Below are 19,543 nucleotides of genomic sequence, written 5' to 3' on the forward strand. Positions count from 1 at the left end.
GTGGGATTGCTGAGTCGTATGGCAGTTCTATTTCAGGTTTTTAATGAATCTCCACACTATTCTCCATAGTGGCTGTACCAGTTTGTGTTCCCACCAACAGTGTAAGAGGCTTCCCTAATTCTCCACACTCTCTCCAGCATTTATTGTTTGTAGACATTTTGATGGCAGCCATTCTGACCTGTGTGAGATGCTACCTCACTGTCTTGATTTGCATTTCTCTAATACTGTGTGACGTTGAGCACCTTTTCATGTGTTTTATTAGCCATCTGTATGTCTACTTGTTTCTTAAATAGCTTTCTCTCAATCCTTAGTAGTTCAACTCTCCTCCCAGGTGTCCTATGATTCCCAGTTTCTGAGCCACCTGAAAATTTTGTGTGCAGATTGGGTATCTCTCTGCTTTTCCCATTGCTGATTTAGGGTTTAGCTCTTTAGTCTGACTTTGCTTTGTTTTGTTTTTCCTGCCAGGTCAGTTCAAATTTCTTCATCTTTTTTTCAGCTTCTAGAAGTTAGCTGCTGTGGCCTCCTCTCTATTTCCTCCATTTTTGTGGGTTCATTTCTACTTCAAAAAATACATTTACTGTAGCTTGTGTGGGGTTTGTGGAGGGAACAGATCATATGCACAGTTAAACCTGCTGCCTGTATTCAGATGCCCTCTCTCTGAACCTTTTGAAACCTGCTTTTCTAAAGCCCAGAGCTCATTTCTGGTGAGACCCAGATCTCCCATCTGATGATTATACCCTCTCTGAGTCCATGTTCATCACATCCCCGAGTTCCTGTCATTTCCACTTCACCAAATCAGTTATCTGTGTTCGCTTGTCATCGTATCCATGGTTACAGTTCCCCTCGTTACTTACTCAGACTTCAGAGAGAGAAAATAAAAAAGAAGTTCGAGGATGTTTGTGCAAAATAAGCTTCCTTTTCTGGACAAAGGCCTGCTTCAGAGGAGGAGACGGTAGTGATTCGGTGGGAGGATGAAAGGATGGAAGAGTGGAATTGATGAGAATTACACAAAGTGTCAGGAGACCCCTACAGCCACCACAGCTTTGCTGGTGAAAGCTGGCTAATGAGTTTCTTGGAGGCTTAATCTCAAAAAATAATTCTCACTGTCTAGAACTGAGTAATACATATTTGGACAATTTTAAAGATATGGGTGCACTTGTTTCCGGATTATACTAGAAGTGGAACAGAAATCCTCCAATAATTCTGAAGACTTTAAGAAACATACAGAACATTATTTCCTCATGCCTTACAAAAAAGGACAATATTCAAACAATACAAAATCACATTTTTCCTACTACAATGCTTCTGTAACCTACCCCTTTCCACCACTATGGACCATGTTCAGTTCAGTTCAGTTCAGTCACTCAGTCATGTCCGACTCTTTGTGAGCCCATGAATTGCAGCACGCCAGGCCTCCCTGTCCATCACCAACTCCTGGAGTCTACCAAAACACATGTCCATCGAGTCGGTGATGTCATCCAGCCATCTCATCCTCTGTCGTCCCCTTCTCCTCCTGCCCCAATCCTTCTCAGCATCAGGGTCTTTTCAATTGAGTCATCACTTCACATCAGGTGGCCAAAGTATTGGAGCCTCAGCTTCAACATCAGTCCTTACAATGAAGACCCAGGATTGATCTCCTTTAGGATGGACTGGTTGGATCTCCTTGCAGTCCAAGGGACTCTCAAGAGTCTTCTCCAAAACTACAGTTCAAAAGCATCAATTCTTCGGCACTCAGCTTTCTTTATACTCCAACTCTCACATCCATACATGACTACTGGAAAAACCATAGCCTTGACTAGACGGAACTTTGTTGGTAAAGTAATGTCTCTGCTTTTTAATATGTTGTCTAGTTTGGTCATAACTTTTCTTCCAAGGAGCAAGTGTCTTTTAATTTCATGACTGCAGTCACCATCTGCAGTGATTTTGGAGCCCAGAAAAACAAAGTCAGCCAATGTTTCCACTGTTTCCCCATCTATTTCCCATGAAGTGATGGGACCGGATGCCATGATCTTAGTTTTCTGAATGTTGAGCTTTAAGCCAACCTTTTCACTCTCCTCTATCACTTTCATCAAGAGGCTCTTTAGTTCTTCTTCACTTTCTGCCATAAGGGTGGTGTCATCTGCATATCTGAGGTTATTGATATTTCTCCTGGCAATCTTGATTCCAGCTTGTGCTTCCTCCAGCCCAGCATTTCTCATGATGTACTCTGCATATAAGTTAAATAAGCAGGGTGACAATATACAGCCTTGATGTCCTCCTTTTCCTATTTGGAACCAGTCTGTTGTTCCACGTCCAGCTCTAACTGTTGCTTCCTGACCTGCATACAGGTTTCTCAAGAGACAGGTCAGGTGGTCTGGTATTCCCATCTCTTTCAGAATTTTCCACAGTTTATTGTGATCCACACAGTCAAAGGCTTTGGCATAGTCAATAAAGCAGAAATAGATGTTTTTCTGGTACTCTCTTGCTTTTTCAATGATCCAGAGGATGTTGGCATTTTGATCTCTTGTTCCACTGCCTTTTCTAAAACCAGCTTGAACATCTGGAAGTTCATGGTTCACATATTGCTGAGGCCTGGCTTGGAGAATTTTAAGCATTACTTTATTAGCGTGTGAGATGAGTGCAATTGTGCAGTAGTTTGAGCATTCTTTGGCATTGCCTTTCTTTGGGATTGGAATGAAAACTAACCTTTTCCAGTCCTGTGGCCACTGCTGAGTTTTCCGTAAGTGCAGCACTTTCACAGCATCATGTTTCAGGTTTTGAAATAGCTCAACTGGAATTCCATCACCTCCACTAGCTTTGTTCGTAGTGATGCTTCCTAAGGCCCACTTGACTTCACATTCCAGGATGTCTGGCTCTAGGTGAGTGATCACACCATTATGATTATCTGGGCAGTGAAGATCTTTTTTGTACAATTCTTCTGTGTATTCTTGCCACCTCTTCTTAATATCTTCTGCTTCTGTTAGGTCCCTACCATTTCTGTCCTTTATCAAGCCCATCTTTGCATGAACTGTTCCCTTGGTATCTCTAATTTTCCTGAAGAGATCTCTACTCTTTCCCATTCTATTATTTTCCTCTATTTATTTGCACTGATCGCTGAGGAAGACTTACTTATCTCTCCTTGCTATTCTTTGGAACTCTGCATTCAAATAGGAATATCTTTCCTTTTCTCCTTTGCTTTTCGCTTCCCGTCTTTTCACAGCTATTTGTAAGCCCTCTTCAGACAGCCATTTTGCTGTTTTGCATTTCTTTTTCTTGGAGATGGTCTTGATTTCTGTCTCCTGTACAATGTTACGAACCTCCACCCATAGTTCACCAGGTATTCTGTCTATCAGATGTAGTCCTTTAAATCTATTTCCCACTTCTACTGTATAGTCATAAGGGATTTGATTTAGGTCATACTTGATTGGTCTAGTGATTTTCTCCACTTTCTTCAATTTCAGTCTGAATTTGGCAATAAGGAGTTCATGATCTGAGCCATAGTCCGCTCCCGGTCTTGTTTTTGCTGACTGTATAGAGCTTTTCCATCTTTGGCTGCCAAGAATATAATCGATCTGATTTCAGTGTCAACCATCTGGTGATGTCCATGTGTAGAGTCTTCTCTTGTGTTGTTGGAAGAGGGTGTTTTCTATGACAAGTGTGTTCTCTTGGCAGAACTCTATTAGCCTTTGCCCTGCTTCATTCTGTACTCCAAGGCCAAATTTGCCTGTTTCCCTTGTCTAACTCAATGAAACTAAGCCATGCCGTATGGGACCACCCTAGACGGATGGGTCATAGTGGAGAGGTCTGACAGAATGTGGTCCCCTGGAGAAGGGAATGACAAACCACTTCTGTATTCTTATCTTGAGAACCCCATGAACAGTATGAAAAGGCAAAAAGATAGGACACTGAAAGATGAACTCCCCAGGTCGGTAGGTGCCCAATATGCTACTGGAGATCAGTGGAGAAATAACTCCAGAAAGAATGAAGGGATGGAGCCAAAGCAAAAACAACACACAGTTTTGAATGTGACTGGTGATAGAAGGAAGATTCGATGTTGTAAAGAGCAATATTGCATAGGAACCTGGAATGTTAGGTCCATGAATCAGGGCAAATTGTAAGTGGTCAAACAGGAGATGACAAGAGTGAACATCAACATTCTAGGAATCAGTGAACTAAGATGGACTGGAATGGGTGGATTTAACTCAGATGACCATTATATCTACTACTGTGGGCAGGAATACTTTAGAAGAAATGGAGTAGCCCTCATAGTCAACAAAAGAGTGCTAACTGCAGTACTTGGATGCAATCTCAAAAACGACAGAATGATTTCTGTTCATTTTCAAGGCAAACCATTCAATATCACGGTAATCCAAGTCTATGCTCCGACCAGTAACACTGAAGAAGCTGAAGTTGAACAGTTCTATGAAGACCTACTAGACCTTCTAGAACTAACACCCAAAAAGATGTCCTTTTCATTATAGGGGACTGGAATGGGCCATGATATCCAGAGAAACCTGGACAAGGCATGTGACTCCTTCCTGTTGGGTCAACATCAAAAACACATCCTGGTCAACCCTCAAGGACATCTTAGTATTTCTTCTTAATTGTCCATTCCTCCTAATGAAAATAAACACTACTGTGCCCTGCATTGGTATTTGCATAAAATCTTCTTTACTTTCTTTGTAGGAAATAAGAGAATAAAACTATAATCTCCTCATGTGGTCTTGTCTGTATTATTAACAGTAACTTTAGTTTTCAGTGGTTAACAGTCTCTGTCCATTCACCTGTGTCTCGTCAAAGTCAGCTATTCCTCTGCCAGGCACCTTGTTGGACTCCAAAATCACTGTGGATGGTGACTGTAGCCATGAAATTAAAAGATGCTTGCCCCTTGGAACAGAAGCTATGACAAACCTAGACAGCATATTAAAAAGAGAAATGACTTTACCAACAAAGGTTTGTATAGTCAAGACTATAATTTTTCCAGTAGCTGTGTATGGATGTGAGACTTGGTCCATAGAGAAGGCTGAGTGCCAAATAATTGATGCTTTTGAACTGTGGTGTTGAAGGAACTTTTGAGAGTCCCTTGGACTGCAAGGAGATCCAACCAGTCAATCCTAAAGAAAATCAACCCTGAATATTCATTGGAAGGACTGGTGCTGAAGCTGAAGCTCCAATACTTTGGCTACCTGATGCTAAGAGCCGACCCATTGGAAAACACCCTGATGTTGGGAAAGATTGAGGGCAGGAGGAGAAGGGGGATACAGAGGATGAGATGGTTGGGTAGCATCACCAACTCAATGGACATGAGTTTGAGCAAGCTCCGGGAGATAGTGAAGGACAGGGAAGCCTGGCGCACTGCAGTTTCAAGGGATCACAGAGTCAGCCACAACTGAGCGACTGAACAAAGGTGTGCTCAGGGTGTCTTCTAGATCCTCTTACCACAGCCACCCCCAGCCACTGTCATCACACAGGCAAATTCACGTCTCTCACCCTTTCCCACCACACACTCCCTCTTGTCTCAAGACCCTTCAGTTTCTGTAGATAGGGATCCACTAGCATCCCAGAGCTCTTTCCCTAGAAGATCACAAGGACATTGCTTAGTCCACAAGGAAGAAATCAAGCTGGTGGATACAGAGGGAGAATTACTGGGTTTGAAGTCAAGATTTTAACTCTCTCCAGAAAAAACAAACCGTGCCTCCTAAACATCCTGGAACAAGTCAGTTCTTGCCCTTGAAACTCAGTTTCTCAGTCTGTAAAATGGGAATGATCCTTCTCTTGATAGAAGTTTTGAGATTTAGTAATAGTATTTGTAGAACATGTAGCTCTTTAGCTAGTAAACGTGGCTCGACAGTTAATAGTAGCTAAGGGGCTTCCCTGATGGCTCAGTGGTGAAGAATCTTCCTGCCAATGCAGGAGACATGGGTTTGATCCTTGATTCAGGAAGATCCCACATGCGGCAGGGCAACTAAGCCCTTGCACTGCAACTATTGAGCCTGTGCTCTAGAGCCTGGGAACTGAAACTTACATGCCACAAGTACTGGAGACCTCATGCTGTACAGCTGGTGCTCTGCAACAAGAGAAGCCACAGCAATGAGAAGCCTGCACACCACAACTAGAGTAGCCCCCGCTCACCACAACTAGGAAAAAACCTGTACACAGCAATGAAGACCCAGTACAACACCCGCCCCCCCCCGAAAAAAGAACAAACTGCTCCTATTAAAACACAAGTAGCTAAGAATAATTATCATTTATAAATGCTAATATAAATTGAGAATTAATTATAACAAAATGTTTATAAATGTAAATCCCCTCCAGAGTCCTTCAATAGACTAAATAGTCAAAGGCTATATTTATTTTGTCTCCATAGGTTAAACTTTCAGTCCATATGGTACACTTCAGTCTCTGTAACCAACGGGTGGAATTGTTTGGCTTGTGACATTTGAGCATGGTTTTGAAGATTTTCGTACATCCGAGAACACATTCATTACTAAGGATCTTTTTAATGGTCAGGCTTGAAGCCTTTTCATTAAAAGATTTACTGTCTCATCAGTCATTGAGTGAATAGCTGTGCTTTGTTTTGAAATAACTAATAATGATAAACATCTTAGAAAAAAATTAGTCAGCCTAATGTGCCCAGTAATGAGAAAAGATAATATTAGCATTTAACTTTAAAATGACCTTTTCTTCTGTCACCAGCAGTTTATCACAGTTAAAATTCAATTCATTTCTTACCTGGCCATGATGAAAAGGTAACATAAAGACCTCTAAAATGGAAAAGCACAGTGGGGGAGTAGTAGGAAGCAAAGAAAGACGGGGGAACATGTTGGTTTTCTAGAAGATGATATTGAATATTTCCTTATGTTGTTTTCCAGGGGTTTTGTAGTTGAGAATGTTGAGTAATCTAGGGAAAGAAAACATATATTTAATACTTATTATATCTCATTAAAGAGGGTAAAAAGCAGAGTAAGACTCAGATGTTATGCTCAAGAACTTATTTTTTGGTGAAACATATGATTATAATGCAGGTTCCCCTGGGGCTCAGCAGTAAAGAATCCCCCTGCAATGCAGGAGCGGCAGGAGATGTGGGTTCCATCTCTGGGTCGGGAAGATTCTCTGGAAGAGGGTATGGCAACCCACTCCAATATTCTTGCCTGGAGAATCCCGTGGACAAAGGAGCCTAGCAGGCTACAGTCCATTTGGTTGCCAAGAGTCGGATGCAATTGAACCAACTTAGCATGCATGCATGCATGATTGCAATGCAGGGTAATAGGTGCAGTGATACAGGTGAGTTCCAGGTTCTTTGGGTGCATGAAAAAGGGAGCAGCCAGGCAGAGTGCCCAGGGAAGGTTGTATAGAGATTCTGGGAGAACAACATTGAAGGAAACCATTGAATAAACTAATCTGGTAGAAATCTATGTCAAAAGTGTAAGTGGCGGTGAAATACATGTTTTTAAGGATAAACATTTTGAATTGCTTTGAAACTGTTAAGCAAACCACACCACAGCAGAGAGATTCAGGGATGTTGGTCACATACACGTTTGTCGATTTCCATTTCACTGGTTCTTGCCAGAGGTAATGTCAAACAAAAATTTAGTTTCTATTTGGATTCATTGTTCTATCGATGCCTGCTTGGTGCTGCAAAGCAGAGCTAATGACTGAATATCAGTGAGAAAGCCACACACTGTGAGAGCAGCCAGACCAAAAGCTTTGCTCTTAAAGCGCCGCCTTTTCTCCAAGCCTGCATTTCCTTCATGGATCAAATACAGAGCCCCTTCGCTATTACTCTGTATGTCTCTAGCCCTATTTTTTCCCCACTATGTTTCTTTCTTTGCTACACTTCTGTATATTGATATCTGCTTCCCACCTGTTTCTTGCCTCCAGGAGGGACAAGATGCTGTCCCTCTGTTACACTCAGTTAGGTCTCCAGCTATACTGTTCTGGTCCTCTAGCATGTCCTGATTTTGGCTGAGAATAGTAAGAGAACAAAGAATGCCTCAGACAAGGATCAGATTGTGGAAGGTGGGGGCAAGAGAGGTGGATTTTGCTTTTATTGTTTAGGTGAAGATATAGTCACCCCAGAATCTCCCCATATATTCAACTCATCTTTTTCCTTGCTTTTTTTTTTCTTCTCTTTTAGAATCACTGTAAAATATACCTTTAAAGAAAATCAAAATAACATGATAGCCTTCTCACATATTGCTCTACTTTTGCAGGTCCCCTGACATTAAAGCAACTGTCAGCATCAATTTATTCTTCCTGACTCATTGATTTTTTTAATCCCATGGTCTTCCACCCACAGCTACTAATTGCAGCTGTCTATCACCCGGGCATGGACAGGAGAGCAAAGGCTGGCATTTCAGTGAGTGGGTGTGATGATATGCAAATCTGCAAAGAGGTTCCCTGATGGAATGCTGCATCTAGCCGGTTTGTCCGGAGATCAAGTATGAGTCCCACCTATTTAGCTGCAGGCCTGCCAGCTTAGCAAAAAAGAGAAGCACAAGACTGGCACACTCTTGTTTTAGAGATTTCCTCTTGTTTCCTCTGTCTTGGCCTCCGATATTGTTTCTCTCCAATATTTTCAGCTCTTTTAACTCTCTAGTCCTTTTAGTCTATGTTTTACTCAGAAGGCACAAAATAAGTCTTTTAAGCATCAGGACTATTTCATAAACAAAGCTGTATTGAAGCGATTTTGCATATGTTTTTCATTTACTGACGGCAGGGGGCGATATATGCAAAGAAATAAACTGCAGCAATCAGGTAGCCTTTCCAGACACCTGCAGACATTTATAGTGCCACATTATGGAATTGCTTTAAAAATGTATCATTTCTCTCAGAGGCTGCCAAATGTACGATGATGCATGTCCTCACTGAGATATACAGACAGCAAATGTCACACGCATATTCTTCTCATCGAAGACGCAATGTGTTGTAACTAATAATGATTTCTCCAAACCATAGATTAATTGGTGTGCAGTTAATTTGGCATATCTTAAATACAGCAGAATCTCCTTCACCTGAGTTCATTTAAAATAATAAAACATTTTTGTGGATAATATTGCTTGAATGCCCCAATGACAACCTTCTCAATAACAACTCCAGTCTTCCAATGGACCAGATAAATGAGAAGTTAGAATTGACAGAAAAAAAAAAAAAAAAAAGAATTAAACAACTCTTTATTTGTCTTTCCAAATAACTGACATATTTTATTTCTTCTCTCAAATGGTTAAAATGTTGCAGTATCTCACCATATAACTTAGAAAAAAGGAAAAAGAAGTCCAATGGACATGATTCAAGTGAATTGTGAGTACAAAAGGTAAAATGTAGTACAGAGCATTATATAATTGTAAAAGCTTCCTAAAAGAGCTAGAACTACAAACTTTGAAAGGTCGGTGAATATTGAAGTGTTTTGACATACCATACAGATAAAGAGCTTCAAGGACAGGCAATTTGACTTGTTCAAAAAAGGTATTATTTCACTAAAACATTCACTTTTGATATTTTCCCATATTACAGTTATCTGCAAACTAAATTATACAGGATAGGCATGGAGGACACTTCAAAAAGCTTCTTTTTAGCAAGCAAAGCTGATCTCCAAAATGAATTATCCAAGACTAAGCATTCATTTTTTAAGTGCTGAAGTTTTTCCAGATATTCACAAGATGCCAAAGTATATTTGAATGTTTGTTGGGAAGAACAGAACAAAAATCAAATCAATGAGAGTGAGTGATTTGACTCCAGGACCAGTTTATAGAGACTCAAGACCAATCGAAATATGAAATATGATGTGATATTTTTTAATTAAAAAATCACAAGAAATAAGATAATTAAAGTCACCAGTTGTTAGTAATGACCCAATCAACTAATGTTGAGCCACCAATGAATAGTCATTCATGTTTACTAACGCTCCTTGTAGTTGGAAATTTCTCAGTTTGGAAAATTTGTAAAAACTCTTATCACATTCAGTTTAAAACTCAGCTTACTTTAATACCTTGTAATAAATTATTTGAATTGTTTACTCATCAAGGAGCTAGCCACCAACTCAATCTTCAGGAAAGTTAAAGAAAAATAACAGACTAATAAAGTAAGAGCAGAAAAAATTAATACTTTCCATTTGTGATGACTATAGCCCAGGACACAAGAAAAGGATGCCATGACTGCTATTGGTTTTCATATCTGGGACCTGCAGAAGAGAATTCTGATCAAGACAGATCAAGAAATAAAACATATTATATCTTAAAAAAAATATTTACTGTATGCTGTAAGATCCATTTATTTCAGGGCAATGGATAATTGCATGAAACCTACTTCATGTAGCTTTGTGTTCACTTTTGGGTGTACTAAATGGGGACTGGAGAGATACCCAAAGACACATTTCATGTCTTCAAAAGTATGTATAAGTTTGATGGAGGAAACCGAGAGTGAACCAAATAATACAGCTGCGTGGCACAGGAAGAGAAAAGATTATTACTGAATGTGAACTGATTAGAACTATTATAACCTGTAGGGAAAAAAAAAAAACACATAAAAACAGAGACTGAAATCAGAAATTTCTAGGTTTAACTATTGGCTCAGCTTTTTAGGAGCTCTGTGATCTTTGAGCTTTCTCTTAATCCCTCTGAGCGATTTATCTCATCAATACAACAGAGATAAAACTACCTTTCATTTTGTCATTATGAGGATTAACATTGACAAGAAAATGTATGTAAAATTGCTTGACTCACAGTGAACACACAAAATTGGAACTCCTTTCAAAGTCTGTGCTGCTCTAACAGCAGGCTCTGGTGTCATGATAAACTCTAATCCTGCTTCTGGGCTCAGAGGCAACAAAACAGACTCTGATTGGTTCCCTTTTCCTCCTTAATCCCACTCTGCTTCTTTGTGCTGGTTTAAAGGCAGAAGTCAATTATATGGATGGGTAGGACAGAAGTTAGTGGCCTGAGGAGTTTGACAAGAACAAGATACTGCTTCTCTCCTAGCTTGTCAGGGCTACTTTGGTTTTGGGCATATGGTAGGCACCCGGTAGCCAGAATGGCTGAAAGGGAGCTCAGTTATAAGAAATGGGATACAAAGCTTAAGTGTCAAACCAAATGAGATAATGCTGAATTTACAGATGAAGGAAGGCCCTTTAGTTTATTTCTGCCCAGATTGAATATGACAAGCCAGTGTAGGACTGAGCCTGCAAAGGGGGACAGGTGGCCCCAGTTGTGTGGAAAGGGTGTCTATGGTGACTGGGAACCAGGGAGATCCTGGCTCTGATGGAAAAGAAGATAGTCACATAAATTCATTGATATAACCAATATTTATGGACCTCTTACTATCCTGAATATTCATTGGAAGGACTGTTGCTCAAGCTCCAATACTTTGACCATCTGATGTGAAAAACCAACTCTTTGGAAAAGACCCTGATGCTGGGAAAGATTGAAGGCAAAAGGAGAAGAAGGTGGCAGAAGATGAGATGGTTAGATGGTGTCACCAACTCAGTGGACATGAATTTGTACAAACTCAGGAGATGGTGGAGGACAGAGGAGCCTGGTGTACTGCAGTTCATGGGGTTGCAAAGAGTTGGACATGACTTGTTGGACTGAACAACAACAGAAAATACTATATCCTAGGTGCTATGATATAACTAACAATAAGCAAAATAGACCTGCATTTGTGAAACTTCTATTCTAATGGAAGGACAGTCAGGAATCAAGGCAGCAAATATACTGGATTGTAATAAAGGATAAGGAATAAAATATGTGTGAAAACAGAACAGACATGCCCTAGGGATGTAAAATCTGTGGTAAGCCGGGCAAGAGAGGTCACAGGGATAGGCAAAATTTGAGGCAAAATGTAAAGAAATTGAGTGCAAGCATTGTGAGCATGATGATAGAAGCAAAGTCCAATGCTGTAAAGAGCAATATTGCACAGGAACCTGGAATGTTAGGTCCATGAATCAAGGCAAATTGGAAGTGGTCAAACAGGAGATGACAAGAGTGAACATCAACATTCTAGGAATCAGTGAACTAAGAGGGACTGGAATGGGCGAATTTAACTCAGATGACCATTATATCTACTACTGTGGGCAGGAATCCCTTAGAAGAAATGGAGTAGCCATCATGATCAACAAAAGAGTCCGAAATGCAGTACTTGGATGCAATCTCAAAAATGACAGAATGATCTCTGTTCGTTTCCAAGGCAAACCATTCAGTATCACAGTAATCCAAGTCTATGCCCTGACCAGTAATGCTGAAGAAGCTGAACTTGAACGGTTCTATGAAGACCTACAAGACCTTTTAGAACTAACACCCAAAAAAGATGTCCTTTTCATTATAGGGGACTGGAATGCAAAAGTAGGAAGTCAAGAAACACCTGGCGTAACAGGCAAATTTGGCCTTGGAGTACAGAATGAAGCAGGGCAAAGGCTAATAGAGTTTTGCCAAGAGAATGCACTGGTCATAGCAAACACCCTCTTCCAACAACACAAGAGAAGACTCTACACATGGACATCACCAGATGGTCGACACTGAAATCAGATTGATTATATTCTTTGCAGACAAAGATGGAGAAGCTCTATACAGTCAGCAAAAACAAGACCGGGAGCAGACTGTGGCTCAGATCATGAACACTTTATTGCCAAATTCAGACGTAAATTGAAGAAAGTAGGGAAAACCACTGGACCATTCAGGTAAGACCTAAATCAAATCCCTCATGATTATACAGTGGAAGTGACAAATAGATTTAAGGTACTAGATCTGATAGACAGAGTGCCTGATGAACTATGGACAGAGGTTCATGACATTGTACAGGAGACAGGGATCAAGACCATCCCCATGGAAAAGAAATGCAAAAAAGCAAAATGGCTGTCTGAGGAGACTTTACAGATAGCTGGGAAGAGAAGAGAAGCAAAAAGCAAAGGAGAAAAGGAAAGATATACCCATCTGAATGCAGAGTTCCAAAGAATAGCAAGGAGAGATAAGAAAGCCTTCCTCAGTGATCAATGGAAATAAATAGAGGAAAACAACAGATTGGGAAAGACTAGAGATCTCTTGAAGAAAATTAGAGATACCAAAGGAACATTTCATGCAAAGATGGGCTCGATAAAGGACAGAAATGGTATGGACCTAACAGAAGCAGAAGATATTAAGAAGAGGTGGCAAGAATACACAGAAGAACTGTACAAAAAAGATCTTCACGACCCAGATAATCACGATGGTGTGATCACTCACCTAGAGCCGGACATCCTAGAATGTGAAGTCAAGTGGGCCTTAGAAAGCATCACTATGAACAAAGCTAGTGGAGGTGATGGAATTCCAGTTGAGCTATTTCAAATCCTGAAAGATGATGCTGCGAAAGTGCTGCACTCGATATGCCAGCAAATCTGGAAAACTCAGCAGTGGCCACAGGACTGGAAAAGGTTAGTTTTCATTCCAATCCCAAAGAAAGGCAATGCCAAAGAATGCTCAAACTACTGCACAATTGCACTCATCTCACATGCTGGTAAAGTAATGCTCAAAATTCTCCGAGCCAGGCTTCAGCAATACATGAACCATGAACTTCCAGATGTTCAAGCTGGTTTTAGAAAAGTTAGAGGAACCAGAGATCAAATTGCCAACATCCGCTGGATCATCGGAAAAGCAAGAGAGTTCCAGAAAAACATCTATTTCTGCTTTATTGACTATGCCAAAGCCTTTGACTGTGTAGATCACAATAAACTGTGGAAAATTCTGAAAGAGATGGGAATACCAGACCATCTGACCTGTCTCTTGAGAAACGTGTGTGCAGGTCAGGAAGCAACAGTTAGAACTGGACATGGAACAACAGACTGGTTCCAGATAGGAAAAGGAGTACGTCAAGGCTGTATATTGTCACCCTGCTTATTTAACTTATATGCAGAGTACATCATGAGAAACGCTGGGCTGGATGAAGCACAAGCTGGAATCAAGATTGCCAGGAGAAATATCAATAACCTCAGATATGCAGATGACACCACCCTTATGGCAGAAAGTGAAGTAGAACAAAAGAGCCTCTTGATGAAAGTGAAAGAGGAGGGAAAAAGTTGGCTTAAAGCTCAACGTTCAGAAAACTAAGATCATGGCATCTGGTCCCATCACTTCATGGGAAATAGATGGGGAAACAGTGGAAACAGTGTCAGACTTGATTTTTCTGGGCTCCAAAATCACTGCAGATGGTGATTGCAGCCATGAAATTAAAAGACGCTTATTCCTTGGAAGGAAGGTTATGACCAACCTAGGTAGCATATTTAAAAGCAGAGACATTACTTTGCCAACAAAGGTCCATCTAGTCAAAGCTATGGTTTTTCCAGTGGTCATGTATGGATGTGAGATTTGGGCAATGAAGAAAGCTGAGTGCCAAAGAATTAATGTTTGAACTGTGGTGTTGGAGAAGACCCTTTTGAGAGTCCCTTGGACAGCAAGGAGATCCAACCAGTCCACCCTAAAGGAGATCAGTCCTGGGTGTTCATTGGAAGGACTGATGTTGAAGCTGAAACTCCAATACTTGGGCCCCCTCATGCAAAGAGTTGACTGATTGGAAAAGACCCTAATACTGGGAAGGATTGGGGGCAGGAGGAGAAGGGGACGACAGAGGATGAGATGGTTGGATTGGCATCACAGACTCAATGAACACGGGTTTGGGTAGACTCCGGGAGGTGGTGATGCACAGGGAGGCCTAGTGTGCTGCGATTCATTGGGTCGCAAAGAGTCTGACATGACTGAGCGACTGAACAACAACAATGTGAGCAGAGCTGGGAAAGATAATTTTAAGCAGAGAGATTTGCAGATGCAGATCCCTGAGGTAGGAGTACGTTGGTTCCTGTTTGAACAGAATCAGTAACATGAGTTGATAGAGTGAAGCAAATGGCAGAGATGTAAACAGGAGGTGAAGTTAGAAGGGGCAGGACAGGACCTCATAGGTGCCATCTCAATCTGGGTACCACAGGGAACAGGCACTAATGGGTTTATCAGTCAGCTACTGTCACAGCAACTCAGTGTACTAAGTCGTTCCTCAATCTAATGACTTAAAGCAGCAGTCATATCTTCTCACTGATGCATCACTGGCTGGCTGGTTGTCAGCTGATCTAACCTAGTCTCAGATGAGCTTCTTTCCAAGATAAAGATCAGGTCTAGTCCTCCTCTATGTATCTCTTATGCTCCTGGGACCCACAGGAAAGCGAGGCTAGGAGATACATGATGACAAGTTCAAATGCACAAAGATAGTTCAAGCTTCTGCTTGTGTTTCATCCACTAATTTTTCATCAGCCAGAGCAAGTCACGTAGCTACATCCGAACTCAAGAGGCAGGACCGCACAGTCTACCTCTAATGGAAGAAGTGGTACATAGTAAAGAGTATGGATACAAGGATTGATTACTGTGGCCCAGAGTTCAATCTGTCATAGAGATGCCAGCAGAGGAATCACGTGACTAACTTTTAACAGAGTCTAACCAGGTGACATTAGTGGTAAAGAACCTGCCTGCAAGAAGACCTAAGAGACGCAGGTTCGATCCTTGGGTCAGGAAGATCCCCTGGAGGAGGGCATGTCAACTCACTCCAGTATTCTTGCCTGGAAAATCTCCATGGACAGAGGAGACTGGTGGGCTACAGTCCATAGGGTCACAAAGAGTTGAACTTGACTGAAGTGACTTAGCACACACGCCTCAGCTATTAAATGTAGACTGAAGGGAAGAAAGAAGACTTGAAGGAAGATAATCCAAAAGTGATGATGGAGGATCAAATTGGGGTGATAGTGTGGATGGCAGGGAACGATTGCATTCAGGTTATAATTTGAAATTAAAGCATGTCATCTGTCAAAGAAAAATGGCACTGGACAAATTAAACAGGCAAAGGACACGTTATTCAAGACTATTGCAGTAGTGGAGAGAGATTGAACTCAGTTTTTCTGAAAAAGATGAAAGGGTACAAGAATTTTTAAGCACTGGAATAAGCTAGTGGAAAAGTCTCTGGGAAGGGAAGTTGATCAGTGTGATTAGGCCATTGTGTTTGGTTTTATGTTTGTTTTTTGTGTTTTTGGATGCACCATACAGCTTGTGGGATATTAGTTCCCCGACCAGGGATGGAGCCCGGGGGCCCCAGCATTGAGAGCACCCTGCCCTAACCACTGGACTGCCAGGGAATTTCCAGGCCATCTGTGTTTATTAATTGTCACTTCCTGAAGTTACACTTCTATCTCCCAGAGACTGCAAGATAAGGCACTCTCTTATTCCATGATTATATCTCGAAGGACAGCTCCCAGCTCCCTGAGAAAGGTAGACATGACTTGCAAAAGTTGGCAACAAATTCCCACTGACTATTTTGTATGTGGTAGTGTATATGTTTCAATAATACTCTCTCAACTGGGGTTCTGTAAAAACCTAAAGGGGTGGGATGGGATGGAAAGTGGGAGGAAGTTCACCGGGGAGTAGACGTATGTATACCTATGGCTAATTCGTGTTGATGTATGACAGAAACGAACGCGATATTGTAATTATCTTTCAGTTAAAAATAGATAAAGTATATATTTAAAAAAAAAACTAGCAAGAGGCTGAGAAAAAACTTATCTACATTTCAGAGGGACAGAGAAATACTTTCTAATTACAAGTTTTCTAAAGTTAATGCTGTGAAGGGTCGTAAAGTCTAGAAGAAATCTGTCTGAAGTTCAGTCAAGGTGAGTGATCGATTATGGCCATCTTGGTCACAGTCAACAGCATGGACTCTGACTCCTCTGCCTCCTAACTGGTGCCCTCAGAGCAGCTGAAGTGACGTGAAGTCGTGTTCGACTCTTTGCAGCCCCATGGACTGTAGCCTACCAGGCTCCTCCGTTCATGGGATTTTCCAGGCAAGAGTACTGGAGTGGGTTGCCATTGCCTTCTCCATGGCATCTTCCTGACCCAGGGATCGAACCCAGGTCTTCCGTATTGCAGGCAGATGCTTTACTGTCTGAGACACCAGGGAAGCCACTTAACATCATTGTGCCTTAGTTTTCTTATCTGTTAAGTGGGGATGATAAAGCAAAAGACCTTGGAAGATTATGCATGGATTAAAGTAGTGAATATATATATACAGAATTCACAACACTTTCTGGCATATAGTAGTGTTAACTACAATTATTATGGTCAAGGTAACAGATTCTCTTAAGGAGTCAGAGATCAGGTTTGAGACAAAGCAAGAATGCAAGGATAACATCAAAGGTTGGGGTCTGAAAGTGAAAGTGAAAGTTGCTCAGTTGTGTCCGACTCCTTCCAACCCCATAGACTATACAGTCCATGGAATTCTCCAGGCCAGAATACTGGAGTGGGTGGCCTTTCCCTTCTCCAGGGGATCTTCCCAACCCAGAGATGGAAACCAGGTCTCCCGCTTTGCAGGCAGATTCTTTACCAGCTGAGCCATGAGGAAAGCCCAAGAATACTGGCGTGGGCAGCCTATCCCTTCTCCAGCAGATCTTCCTGACCCAGGAATCCAACTGGGGTCTCCTGCATTGCAGGTGGATTCTTTGCCAAGTGAACTATCACGGAAACCCCAGTGGGTCTGAACTACTACAAAAATGGAGTTGTCATTCACTGAGACAGAAAAGGCAGTAGGTACAGATTTTGTAGTGTAAGAAGTGGTTGTGTGTGTGTGTTAGTCGCTCAGCTGTGTCCGAGTCTTTGCAACCCACAAACTGTAGCCTGCCAGGCTTCTCTGTCTGTGAAATTCTCCAGGCAAGAATACTGGGGTGGATTGCCATTCCCTTCTCCAGAGGATCTTTCTGACCCAGGGATTGAACCCTGGTCTCCTGCATCACAGGCAGAATTTTTACCACTTGAGCTACAGTAAGTCCAGTGAAATAGTTTAGGTTTATGAGTCATCAGAGGATGGGTTGAGTTAGGTAATGTAATTTCCCTTTCTTAATAATATATATATATATATATATATATATATATACACACACATAATGGACTGTATTTTAAAAGTTCTGAGTGTAATGTTAAGAGACTTGTTTCAATTTTTTTCCTCTATGCCCCAAATTAGACATTGGTAGTTGTAGGGAAAGATATATTAGACAAAGATATTAATTATTGTAAACCTTAATTTAAAAGGTAACAATTAGAAAAAATGAGGTTGTCAACCATAATATGTACTTATTTGTTCTGTTAAAGAATCTCCCTTAATTCAGAAAGCAAAGTATTTACTCAAGTAACTGTTCTACCTATAAAAACTATGCCTTGTTTTGCACAGTAGTCCCATTTCCCAGAACAATCCATGTCACACAGAGTGTGCTCAATAAATATTTATGGAATGAATGAAACTGCAGGCTGACACTTTGTGTTTAGAATGGTTGTATACACATGAATATTGCTTGGTAGTACTGTGAATTATTTGATTTGCAACATTTGCAGTTCTGGTAACCTGCAATTTACCAACTGATAGGTCAATATATTAAAATTCTCAACTTGAGGCTTGCATTAGCATTTTAAGAAAAGAATATGTCCAGCAGGGTAGTTTTTATCCAAACCTTTAATAGGATTATAATATAGTAATTGTACTTTTAATGAACATGTTGAAAACATTTACAAAGCAATAATTGAGATTTTACTTCATTTAGATCAAACAGTTTACATAATGTACCAGCTTGGTTTATCTTTTGGCTAAGGATTAAATACTACACATAATTTTGCTTAAGACTTTCTTTCTAGTACAGTCATTCCACAGTGCATGCATGCTAAGTCTCTTCAGTCATGTGTGACTCTTTGCAACCCATTGTAGAACAATGATATTTTGTTCTACAAACATCTGCACATTGTTTTCCAAGGACCTATCAAGAAAACGTCTTCAAGTATTGTATTCTGATTGAGTTCTGTGGACTTGATTACCAAGATCCATTTTAGGTCATGATGTCTGATAGAATTCTATTTATTAGCTTGTATTCAAGTGTAAATTTGAGTTGAAGTCTGAACCTAGGTGGCTAAGAAAAAAAAATTAGGATGTGTAGCCCGCCAGGCTCCTCTGTCCATGGGATTCTCCAGGCGAGAATACTGGAGTGGGCTGCTATTTCCTTCTCCAGGGGATCTTCCTGAGCCAGAGATCAAACCCACTTCTCTTTCATCTCCTGCATTAGAAAGCAAGTTCTTTACCACTAGTACCGCATGGGAAACCCCTGTTCCACAGTGTCTGTTGGGAATTGGTTCCAGGACCTGCCGTAGATACCAAAATCCACAGGTGCTCACATCCTGTGACTGTGGGCATTGGTATCCTGGGTTCCACAACATGGATTCAACCGACCGGGGGTCATAAACAGTATAGGATCTGAGTCTGGTTAAATCTGCTGATGCTAAGCCCACAGATATGGTGAGCTGACTGTACTAAAGCTGGTTGTCAGCCTTGTTTTTTATTAATATTTCTCCCATCCAACCTCCCTCCCTCCCCTCTTTTCCCCTCTCTCTATTCTCTTCTCCCTCCCTTCCTTCCTTCTTCCCTTCCCTCCTCAACAGAATCTTCCTTTTTCCAAGAGAAAATTTTTGATCTCTGAAACAAGAACCAAATGCACAGATTGGAAATAAAGTGTTTTTTTTTTTTTTTCCTACGT

This window comes from Giraffa tippelskirchi, chromosome 5 (assembly GCF_054371585.1).
Source record: "Giraffa tippelskirchi isolate mGirTip1 chromosome 5, T2T-mGirTip1v1.2.pri, whole genome shotgun sequence".
NCBI classification, from domain to species: domain Eukaryota; kingdom Metazoa; phylum Chordata; class Mammalia; order Artiodactyla; family Giraffidae; genus Giraffa; species Giraffa tippelskirchi.